This window comes from Aedes albopictus, chromosome 3, assembly GCF_035046485.1.
Source record: "Aedes albopictus strain Foshan chromosome 3, AalbF5, whole genome shotgun sequence".
NCBI classification, from domain to species: Eukaryota; Metazoa; Arthropoda; class Insecta; order Diptera; family Culicidae; genus Aedes; species Aedes albopictus.
Window position 1 is genome coordinate 201040740 of NC_085138.1, and position 11238 is coordinate 201051977.

The following is an 11238-nucleotide window of genomic DNA, read 5'->3' on the forward strand; positions in this document are numbered from 1 at the left end:
TTTTCATTGCACTGGGTAGGGAGTTGCAAATTGTGTGCTTTTCGCAGTTCCGCTTGTGCACTGAAATAAGTTTTGTTGTCGAAACTACCGATTCCATAGTAAAATTACTAACCGTACCTATGATTCTCAACCGACAACAAAATCTGTTAAGGTAACTGAAATATGCTTGAAATTACAATGCATTGTAGTAAATTCAACTAAAAGCATAGTCGTCTCAACAACAAAACATTGTTAATTTTTCCAGGACACGCATTTTACAACATAGTATGGTTAAAAATACAATGCTCATTTGTTAAATTAAGACTATTTTTGATAATGTTAACTGCAGTGCTAGTTAAGTTGACAGTGTTTTAGTGGAATTAACTGGAAATTGTTGTCGGTTGAGAATCATAGGTACTGTTAGTAATTTTACTATGGAATCGGTAGTTCCCACAACAAAATTTATTTCAGTGTGGCGTAGCAGCCGGCAATACAATGATTTTAATCTTAATTTGAACCATCGTAATCATAATTTGAACCAATTTTAATCTTAATTTGAACTACTGGCGGCAGCAGCTCGAGCATCTCCCACAACAGCCAATTTCGTGCTGAACAATAGAAAAACACATGGATCTGCTAATTCCCATAACTATTTTTCATTAGGCAGTGGAATTTCAACTAAGAATGTTTTAAACTCTTCAGGAACTTAACTAAATTTGAAATTTTTCATCCCCCAAGAGTAAACAAAACAACCACTAGCGCAGTCTGTTGGCCAACACTGGAAGCTCGCCCCCGTTTACTAGTTCAAATTTAGGGGTTCATTCAAATATTACGTAACGCAAAATTTGCCAATTTTAGACCCCCTCCCTCCCCCACGTAACAACTTTTGTATGGACAATTTTGAAATTTTGTATGAAGCGTAACGCAGCACTGGACCCCCTCCCTCCCCCCTTAGCGTTACGTAATATTTGAACAAACCCTAGATTACAAATGGTTCAACTTAAGATAACATTCTCCAAGTAAGAATCACTTAAATTTGATAATTTTATGACAAATTATGCGGAATATTATTCGGTTTGTCGATTCTACGATAAATAAGCTTTCATTTGACGTGTTCACATATGCGTGTGATACAATGCATGAGTTGTACGAGTGCACCGAAAATGTGCTTTCTCTGGGGGGAAATGGGTGAAATCACAGTGATTTTTCAATTGCCTGTTTTCCATGACAAAAACGCTTTTTTTAATGCTTTTAAAGTCCATGATATCAGGTTATATTACGGAAAGCTGTTTAACATCTTTTTCGGAACAATATTTGCCTAAAAAGTACGTCGTTTTAATGAATTTCGAAATGGTTCAAATTAAGATTACAATTCGACTAGTTTAAAGTTTGATTTCTTACCCTATTTGTTGCCGAACTTGCTGGGTACATGAGTGATACTGCTGTCAACTTCCCCGAACGATGGTTGGAGAAGAAGAAGAAAGAAGAAAACTAAAAAGGACAGTTAAGCGGTATCGACCGCAGCAAGTGAATTCTATCGGAAAAACGTAGTTTTAAGCAAAAATACTGACTCAATTGATTAACTGGTAGTTTCGGCGAGGTGAATTGATTAATTTGAAATGTTTGATTAGATAGCTAATTTTCTTTGTTAAATTGCATAGATCCACTGAGATTCACTAAATTCACTGAGTGAACGCAGGAAACTTAACCTCAATCTTTATCATACAAAGGTCACTGAAAATGTAAGAAAACAAAAACAATCTGTGAACTCTCTCTCTTTTAATAAAATTTCTGCTTTGTAGCTGTCCTACTTAATAGATTGCTCTATTAAGTCGCACCGAAGGGGGATTCCGGTGGGAATTCCTGAAGCAGTCCTATACGGACGGCGTGGTGAAACATTCCTGAGTTGGATAGGGGACTCACCCACTCCAACACGACCCACAATCTGTTGAGGAAAAGGGTAATCCATACCTTCGGACGGAAACTTAGGGAAATTCCAGGTTTTGGAAGGGAACCTGGTCGATTGGGAAGCGAAGGTGTTCCGGGTTCGCATAATGATCCCGATGAACAAATCATGCCAGGCAGGCAATGTCAGACAGCTGAGAGTCCATCGTGTTACTCCGGTCGGTGATACTACTCCACGAGGGCCAAATGAAGGTTACGACGGTCCGACTGCAGATCAGCACTAAGCAGCATCATCAGGGCCTCACCTGACACCATACATGAGTTACCCGTAATTACGGTTGTAGTAGAGCATAGATAGGACCGAATAGACGATAGGAGTCTCCTCATAAAACTCGTCAATCGCAATTCATTTTTTTCCCTTCTTACGAAGCCTCGGCGGAAAAAGCCGACTCTGAGCGGGCTGGTGGTCCCGGCTGAGCGGCTGGTGGTAAATCCTGATTACGGTTCCTCGGTGTCAACTCAGGCCAAACATTTCAATAGGTCCTATCTGCATTTGAGAGGCTCTCTTTGTTCACTTTCTCTTTCAATTATTGCGATGTAATGGTACACTTTTCAACTATTTTTACAGTACAAATCAAAAGACGATTGTTTTGACCAGCGCTCAATGCAAGGAGACAATCATAATACAAATAAACAGCTGAGATATTAACGAAAGAGAGGGAAACCAAAGAGAGCCTCTCTTCTGCAGATAGGACCTTTAGGCATATTTGGCCTGAACTGGCTCTGCAGCTAAAGGTGGCGGACAACGATCATAAACCTAAAAAAAAATAAATCATAACAAATGTTTCCACTAGTTGAAAATTTTTGACAACTCAGGAGCGATGAACTGAAATTTTCGGCTACTGTGTTGCTGCATGCAGCCCTCATCAAGCGTAAAAAGCTGGATTCTTTCTGTATTTGCATTTAGGGGAATTTTCTCCCCTTCTCTCATGTGAACTTGCCTTTGACGTAGAACCATCTTTAACATATGGACTGGACACTGAAACGACTTCTAATATAGGTTCGTCTGCGGGTTCGATTTTTATCCTAACTTATTATTTATTACGTGGGTTTCGGCTTCTCAGTTATGAATTTTGCGTCGACTACTTGGTTATCTTCGCCTTATTATTTATATTTATATTTGAATCGAAATTGACAGTTTTCTCATGAGTTGTTATGTATTTCAAACTTTAGTCAAACTTGAGCCTCAATATTGCAATAACGGTTAAGCACGCTGAAATGATACTTATGTACCTCGTCACCCACTTCATGCAACTACATTAGTGGTCTAATAACACTTAGCGCGCTCGGCATAGTTCCATCATGCCGCTCAAAGTGTTGCCACAAATAATGCTTAGTTTGCGAAACCCGATTATCTGGCTGGTGGGGCATGGGAGCCTAAGCTTCAACTGTTGATGCAATCAGAGACTACTCAGACTTAGACGTGGGCGATTCAATATATGAAGGGTTATCCAAAACGCTCTGGAGAATTCCCAAAGCGCATTCTCATAATGTTAGTAAGCCTAAGATGCCATTAACAGGAGGAAAATGACAAGATAATATAACATTATATGGTTTATGCAATGTAAAACAATACACTGCGGCCACTTTCTATAGCCGCACCCACGATTTCGCACTTCTAGCGATTTTTACGATTCAATCGATATGTGGAACGATGTGTATCAACTAGTGTTTGTAAAATATATGATTTACATGAATAAGTATTGTAAACTATTTGTTTGTTAAGCGAAAAACACGTTATTTCCATAATTTGGGCGACCATTTTCTATAGCCGCACTACGGGTTCTTCTTCGGTAATCTGATTTTTTATAAGAAATCATTTGATCAAACTGTCTCAAATGACAAAATTAAGCAAATTGGAAATAAAACTAACGAAAAGCAATGAAAAAATCAACCAATTAGTTTTCTTAGTACAAAAAACTAGTTAACTTTCACTATTTTTACTTAAAAGTTCTCTTTAAATCACATAAACAATATTTTAAGTTGACAAATATATTGTATTGCTTCCTATCGGCAATATTTATTTGAAACATGATTTCTTGGATGATTTCTATAAGATTTAAGGCTGTAATACCAATTTAACAGCCACTTTTCTGGAACTTTAGAAATAAATTTAGTAATATTCGCTTTATTTGGATGAATACGCAATATTTATGATATTACTAGCTGTCCCGGCAAACTTTGTCTTGCCCGGTTGTGGTGGTTTGACAACTGTTGAGGTCATTGCAGCACCGCACTCTAGATTGGTTTTACCTTCGATCGTGTTGATTTCCATCCCAGCTAATGAAAATCAGTACTTTATCAATTTTCTCACTTCTCTAGTTGATTTTAGTAACTTTTTGTATATATAAACACAGCCACCACGAATACGAATCGAACCGTGCAAGAGTCATGCTGATTGGTTCACCCGTTCTTGAGTTTTGTTGCCTCAAAGGAACTTCTAACTCATTTTTATATATGATATTATATCACTGAAAATTCAACTAAACAGTTGCTAATGATCCCCATGAATACAGATTTAAATAATCTTAATGGATGCAAGAGCTTAATTTTGCGCCAGCACTTCACTAAATTTAGCCCAATTTTACAATTTATGATATAAAATCAACCAGAACTACAGGAAGACTACAATCATAACCTCTTTCTTTTCTTTTGCCCCAAAATGAACAGGAACATCTATATTTGAAATCTTTTGATAGAAACACATAATTTTTACTTTACCAAATATCGTCAAATTGATGGAAAGTTGGATAAAAGCTGTTATTACAAATCGTCTTCATAATTTAAAATATTCATCTTATGTTTAAATGGTAGCGAAGACAATGCTGACCTTCCAAGTTGAGTTTGATGAATTCCCGAAGTATCTTCATTGTATATTGATGTTGTATACGATGTCTTTTCCAAGTTTCATCAGGATTGATACACAAAAACTTATGAATTTTACATTTAAAAGCTTAAAAAATCGATTTTTTTTTTACAATTTAATTATATTAATAAGGGTTATACGCAAAAAATTGAAACCGGAAGTATAATGCAATGATTGTTTTGAGTCAACAGCATTTACACTTGAGATTTAATTCGATTTTTTTTAGTTTTTTGGGATATCTTTAATAACTTATCCATAAAACACCAGTTTACCAAGTCTGTGCCCTATTTCTCGTATTAAAAGACCTTGTTACTTAAGTATTATGTTAAACTTCTTTGGTTTGGTCTTGATAAGCTTTATTTGGTCGTTTAAAGCAGTAATAATGAGCATACTTTATGATAAAGCTGCTGATCTAAGGAAAACCCGAAGTGCGGCTATAGAAAATGGTCGCCCAAATTGTCGAAAAATTGTATTTTTGATATGGAAAATATACACATGAAGAAAGTTATGCTTGCAAACATCATATTTTTCAATAACTATCAGATGCATATCGGATGCATATTGTTTTCAATATCGATTGTATCTTTGATATTGCTAGACATGTGAAACTGAGGGTGCGGCTATAGAAAGTGGTCGCAGTGTACAACATAACAAAAGATAACCATTCCAAAACCATTTAATTAAATGTATAACCAGTAGTGAAATTACAATTGGGTTTATAGATTAAGAAAAATATATCGATTTTTCGATTTTATACGAAAAAGCACCTTTTTCTAAGCCACTATGATTTTTTTCAGATTTTTAGAACCTTTTTTTGGTACCTAAAATCAATTTCAAAGAAAATTTTTTGAAATCACCTTTTGACAGCTGGGTAACTGTTTGACAGCTCCGTCCAGTACAAACTGCGACAAGGAGTGATTCGACAAATCGCTCCCATACAAACTTCAAATTGATTTTTAAATAGGTTCCCGGGCTCCGAAATTCATGAAAATTTGGATTTCGGCTCAGTTTGACATGCAGATTCAGAATATCGAATTATCTCAACACCGTTAAAGAAGCCAATTAAAAACAATATATTTACGGTACATTTTATTGTTTGAAACCATACGTGTACCATACAATGTACGGTATATTAAAATCCACGTATCAGTTTTTAGAACAATTCATTAACAATATAATGTATGGCTTTGCAAAAATATATCTAGATTGAGTTTGAATAAGGGCGAAAGTAACATGAGAGAGTTCTCTTCATCGACTTTCTCTTCTTCAAATTAAAGTGACAAGATGCAAGTATAGTTGCACTTTTTGGTCATAAATCGCTAGGTTGCGATGCAATCTAGCGTCTAAGTGTAAACAAGTTCGATTGAATTTGCATCTTGTCACTTTAATTCGCAGAAGAGAGAGTCGATGAAGAGAACTCTCTCATGTTACTTTCGCCCTTATTTAAACTCAATCTAGATATATATGGAGAAAAATATTTTTTTATGTTGTTACGATACTTAGCAACCCGTATAGTATATTGTAAAAATCTTATTTACAATTTACTGTATGGTGTCTACATTACATTTTATTGTTTTTATATTTTTATTTTTTACAGTGGTGTCTATTGTAAAAATATGGTTTAAAATAGTACTGTTACAATACAACGTTCGGTTTTTCTACTGTATTTTTTATTCGGGCAGTACTCAGAAATAAAAGTACGAAACGACAACAGTGTTGATATTGATATTAACACTCACGGGCTTGGGCGCACCTCCTGTCAAATTTTTATTCATGAAATGAGCGTTCAGCTGATCCGAAACGTCTCGTAAAATGGCTCATTGTGGATTTACCGGCTATTGTATTCTACCGGTTAGGACTGTTTGCAGATCAGAAGGAATTTCTCGGCCTATATAGATGCATGGGAATGTGGAGCGGACCTGGTGTGATGGTTAGAACACTTGACTATCACTCCGAGGACATGGGATCGAATCCCACTCCCGACAAACTCGCAAAATGTGAGTACTTCCTTCGGAAGGGAAGTAAAGCGTGGGTCCCGAGATGAACTAGCCTAGGACTAAAAATCTCGTTAATACAGTTAAAAAAAATGCATGGGAAATTCCTTGCCTGAATTGCCCAAGAAACCGTTTTTCTTCGATCGCAGTACGCAGTTGCGAAGAAATGACAATTCAAATGGCAGTCACTATACAAAGTTTCAGCCTGTGCCCTGTAGCATAATCAGGCTAATAATATTAGCTACAAGTTATTGCGGATTTTTAGAAAATTTTCCACTCTGCGGTAGCCGCCGAGTTCTACCGCAGCTGTCAAAGTCCTACCGCAGCCATGAAAATCATCGTATCATTGAAAAGTTTGGCCAAATCAAAGTATGCTTGTAAAGTGAAATGTTCTGAAAAGCAACAACAAACAATGACCATCGACGTCGTATCCAAGGCTTGGTCCAAAGTATCCTTGGACTTATTGATGATACCTTGGTGAAAATTATCAGTCTGACAGCTGCGGTAGCTTTTCAATCTTCCGTAAAATGGAAAATTTTCTCTAAATTTGCAATACAAGTTACAAGTACAAGTATTACAAGTGCTAATAATTTGTGTTGCATAAAGGCTCAATTTTCCACTAATATTATTAGCACTTGTAATATTAGTGACCATGAAAATACAAGTTGTTTTGGTTCATTTACCTGTCAAAATTCATCCGACAGTTTACTATTAATTTGAAATGGCAGTTGATGTTTGTTTATATTCTGCATTTTCCGCGTAACATCCGGAAATAACTTCATTTGTTTCGAAGTTTTGCATTCTTTATACGATAGGTGAAGAAAACATGTCCTGTTTGGATAATTTTCGGCCGCTCTGGCGAAATATTTTTTTACATAGTATGGCACTGCAAGTAGCTAGATTTTTAGTAAAATGTCCCAAAGATTTAATAGTACTGGTTGAAAGACAATGTATAAAGATTTAGCAACATGTATTATGCTTCTTGTTAAACTCCTAAGTGATCTGGGATGCAAAAATTGAGCTTTTACCTACTTTTATATGTCGCAACTCGATTCGAGTTAGTGTATGTATATTGTAGCTCTTGATTAGCTTAATGATGCGCAATACAAGCAATTGATTCAAATTTATTTCGCATCTGCAACTTTACCCGTGCTTATGCAGTGACCATAATATATAACTTTACCAAGAACTTCCAATCAAAGATGGGTATTGTAGAAACTTTGGAGAACTTTACAGCAGAAATTATATTTTGGATACAAAGTGTACATCAACGCAATTTTCTCTTCACTCTCTCTCTTCTTGGCGTAACGTCCTCATTGGGACAAAGCCTGCTTCTCAGCTTAGTGTCCTATGAGCACTTCCACAGTTATTAACTGAGAGCTTCCTCTGCCAATGACCATTTTGCATGCGTATATCGTGTAGCAGGCACGAAGATACTCTATGCCCAAGGAAGTCAAGGAAATTTCCTTTACGAAAATATCCTGGACCGACCGGGAATCGAACCCGTCACCCTCAGCATGGTCATGCTGAATACCCGTGCGTTTACCGCCTCGGCTATATGGCCCCATATTCTCTTCAATGAGTTTCGAATACATACTGCCAAATTGAATCGCCGAAAACTGGAATTAAGGTTGACATGTTAGATAAATAATATCTTTTGAGTTCATCAAAATGGTAAATCGATATATTTAAAACTAAATATGACTTCTGCAATACTTTAAATCTAACTTGTAAATTATTTTACAAGACCTTTGAGACTTGTAATCAAAAGTACAAGTCATAGATAATATTTTATACTTGTAGTTTGTTTATGCAACATACACTTGTAAATTCTACTAATAATATTAGTCCAACCGACTTGTAGTATTGAACTTGTAACTTGTACTTGTAGTATTTTTATGCAACAGAAAATTATAAATTACAAGCTACAAGACTAATATTATTAGTAAAATTTTCATTATGCTACAGGCCCCAGGAATCGGTCAAGAAATTTCTTGAGCGATTCCTTTTAAACACGAAACTGCGCTTTACTTAAGTAGCCGTTACAAAGTAATCGTTTTCATATAAATATCATTTTGATTGTCAAAAAATGAATGTCACTGAGTAGCTAGTGGCAACGAGGAATAGACGAGTGCACCGATGAACTGAATTCATCGCGGTCCGAGAATTTTGACACTAGAGCGGGGCCGCTTCCAATCAGAAGTGAACAATATCCAACCATTTTTGTTTTTACCATGCCACATTTTATGTCGAATTCGTTTATTCCCGACGGTACACTGCACCGGTGTAGCAATTGACACCGGAAAAACGAACGGTTTCGGCACAAACGAAGATAAATTCGTCTGTGATGGTAAATACCGAAATTTTAAGGTGGTTTGTACCGCACTCTTACGTCTGTATAAATTCGTCTGTGGTACTACTTACCGGTCAGGCTAAGGCCGGGGTGGCCTCTGCTGTACATAGTAGCCGCCTCCATTCCACTCGGTCCATGGCTGTATGTCTCCAGTTCCGCACTCTGCGTAGGGTCCGCAGATCGTCCTCCACTTGGTCGACCCACCTAGCTCGCTGCGCTCCACGTCTTCTTGTACCGGTCGGATGACTCTCGAGAACCATTTTAGTCGGGTTGCTATCCGACATCCTGATGACGTGACCCGCCCACCGTAGCCTCCCGATTTTCGCGGTATGGACGATGGTTGGTTCTCTCAGCAGCTGATGCAGCTCGTGGTTCATTCGCCTTCTCCAAGTCCCGTCTTCCATCTGCACTCCGCCGTAGATGGTGCGCAACACCTTCCGTTCGAAAACTCCAAGGGCGCGTTGGTCCTCTGCACGTAGGGTCCATGTTTCGTGCCCATAGAGGACCACCGGTCTAATCAGCGTTTTGTAGATGGTTAACTTCGTGTTACGGCGAACTTTATTCGATCGTAGAGTTCTGCGGAGTCCAAAGTAGGCACGATTTCCTGCCACAATGCGCCTCTGGATTTCTCTGCTGGTGTCGTTGTCGTCGGTCACCAGTGAGCCCAAGTACACGAATTCTTCAACCGCCTCGATTTCATCACCGTCGATATGAATTCGGGGTGGCGGGCGCGGTAATTCCTCCCTGGAGCCCTTTGCCATCATGTACTTTGTCTTCGACACATTAATGACTAATCCGATTCGCCTGGCTTCACTCTTTAGTCGGATGTACGTTTCCGCCATCGTCTCAAATTTACGAGCAATAATATCAATATCATCGGCGAAACCAAGCAGCTGAACGGACTTCGTGAAAATCGTCCCACTCGTGTTTATCCCCGCTCTTCTTATTACACCCTCCAAAGCAATGTTGAACAGCAAGCACGAAAGACCATCACCTTGCCGCAACCCTCTGCGAGATTCGAAGGGACTCGAGAGTGTCCCTGATACTCGAACTACGCACATCACTCGATCCATCGTCGCCTTGATCAACCGTATCAGTTTATCCGGGAATCCGTATTCGTGCATAATCTGCCATAGCTGTTCTCGATCGATTGTATCATACGCCGATTTGAAATCGATGAACAAGTGATGTGTGGGTACGTTGTATTCGCGGCATTTCTGCAACACCTGGCGGATGGCGAACATCTGGTCCATTGTAGCGCGTTCACCCATGCATCCAGCCTGATATTGCCCCACGAACTCTCTTGCAATCGGTGATAGACGGCGGCATAAAATTTGGGAGAGTACCTTGTAGGCAGCGCTCAGTAGTGTGATCGCGCGATAGTTCCCGCAATCCAACTTGTCGCCCTTTTTGTAGATGGGACACACGATACCTTCCATCCATTCCTCCGGTAATACTTCCTCCTCCCAAATCTTGGTAATGACCCAGTGTAGTGCTCTCACCAGTGCTTCTCCACCGTATTTTAGAAGCTCGCTTGGTAGTTGATCTGCTCCAGCGGCTTTGTTGTTTTTCAACCGGCCAACCTCCTCCTCAATCTCTTGAAGGTCAGGGGCCGGAAGTCTTTCGTCCTGTGCACATACTCCTAGATCTGTTACCACGCCACCTTCGGTACTTGCAACGTCGCCATTGAGGTGCTCATCGTAATGCTGCCACCACCTCTCGACCACCTCACGCTCGCTCGTGAGAATATTCCCGTGATTATCTCGGCACATGTCGGCTTGTGGCACAAAGCCTCTGCGCGAGCGGTTCAGCTTCTCGTAGAACTTTCGTGTGTCCTTAGCGCGGTACAGCTCTTCCATCGCTTCGCGATCTCGTTCTTCCTGCTGGCGCTTCTTCATCCGGAAGACTGAGTTCTGCCTGTTCCGCGCCTGTTTGTAACGTGCCTCATTCGCTCTCGTACGGTGTTGCAGCATTCTCGCCCATGCTGCATTCTTTTCGTTTTTCAACTGTTCACATTCGCCGTCGTACCAGTCGTTTCTGTGATTCGGAGTCGCGAAGCCTAGTGCTGTAGCCGAGGTACT